Raw genomic sequence first — 1,958 nt, forward strand, 5'->3', positions numbered from 1 at the left:
CAATGCACTCTTCTAGTGTGTGTCTGAAGACATGTATACTGTACTCATATAAATAAAAAATAAATCTTTTTAGAAAAAGCAGAAAATGACAAGGAACAGGTGCTCCGACACGGTACTTACTTGAAATGGAGAATGTTATTAACTTTTGACAAAGTTGTTTTGTCATGATCCATTTCCATGTGACTCTTGTTGCTCCTGGTCCAACAAACATTAAGCCAACAAAAAAAACTTGATTTTTGTTTGTTTGTTTGTTTTACTATTGAATCAGCCAGTTTTCCATCACCATAATGAAATACCTAAGACCATCAAATCTGAAAATTTTTGGAAGTTTCAGACAGTAGCCTGGTGGCTCTGAGGAGGCCAAATCCTCTTCCAATGGGCTGACGACCTTCCTCTAGATCTACTCAGCTCTCTCTGTTGTCATCACCGCCCATCAGGACCATACACACCTTTAATGCACACACCAATGGGGAAGAACTAAGATCCAAACTTCATGCTGAATGACGTATTACACACCTTGAGATCTGGCACTTGGGAGGCAGAGGTAGGTGGATCTCTGTGAGTTCAAGGCCAGACTGGTCTACATAGTGAGTTCTCAGATACCCAGAACTATATAATAAACTCTTTATAAATAAATAAACAAACAAACCAGTGCTCTCCGACTACTTTATTGGTCAAATCTATGACTTGTCTTCCTGGACTAAAAACAATGGGCAAACCTGTTACAAGAAGCTAACAAACATCTGGGCCCAGCTGCTCTCCTGAAGCCACACATTTGCTTTTCTAGGATATTTATATTCAATTTGCCTGCATATAGAACCAAACTAAGCTGGAGGACCTGAGTTCAGTTTCAATCTAGATTGTGTTCCTGCACGATGAAAGCTGATGCCTTTTCAACACACACACACACACACACACACACACACACACACACACCTTTCACGTTACAAATACTTCATTCTACTAGTCTTAGGAAAGTCTGAGATTTCCAAATAGATTTGTTTATTTTGTCTTCTCCCCCATGATAATATTAATTTCCTTCTTTCATGCCCGGGTGTAGTGCTGAAGATGCAGCTGCAGTGACAGCTAGCTCTCCAAGGGATATTACATCAGTGCTCCACACTAGCCTTGCAAGAAGGAAGGGAAGATGTAAGGGCGAAAGACTGTGCATAAGAACATTTGTTAACCTTAAGAGTTTATTGTGGCTGGGCAGCGGTGGCACACACCTTTAATCTCAGCATTTGGGTGGCAGAGGCAGGCAGATTTCTGAGTTCGAGGTCAGCCTGGTCTACAGAGTGAGTTCCAGGACAGCCAGTGCTACACAGAGAAACCCTCTTGAAAAACCACACACACGCACACACACGTGGGTATTAGAGGAAATTTTCTATATGAAAAACTGTTTCAGATTGTTTTTAGTGTGCTGGTATTGTATTTGAATACTTTTGCAATTGTATGTCCAAGCCTGATGACCTGAGGTGAGTTCCTGGAACCCACATGAGGGAAGGAGAAAATTCCTGTAATCTGTTCTCTCTCTCTCTCTCTCTCTCTCTCTCTCTCTCTCTCTCTCTCTCTCTCTCATACACACACACACACACACACTCTCTCTCACACACACACACACGCCACTGTGGTATGCACACGCATGTGCACATACATTAAATAAATGTAATTTAAAAAAAAAAAACAAAAAAACAAGCACGGCCAGTTGTGGTGGTGCACCAAGGTAGAATATTCGGAAGAGGCAGAGCAGGAGAATCAGAAGCAAGGCGAGGGTACAGGTGAAAGAACATATAGTTATTGAGAAGAGAAAGTCAAACCAAGCAAGGGTTCAGGCTTAGAGGACTGGGTGAAAGCTGAAACTGTTCGAGCGGAGTAGAGCATGCTGTGCAGGATCCACCACTGAGAAGAGCATGACTCCATCACTGAGCATGGAAATCACTGGATCTCTAAGATGCTCA

This window comes from Mus caroli, unplaced genomic scaffold (genome assembly GCF_978045245.1).
Source record: "Mus caroli unplaced genomic scaffold, Mus_caroli_1 scaffold_2, whole genome shotgun sequence".
Taxonomy (NCBI): Eukaryota; Metazoa; Chordata; class Mammalia; order Rodentia; family Muridae; genus Mus; species Mus caroli.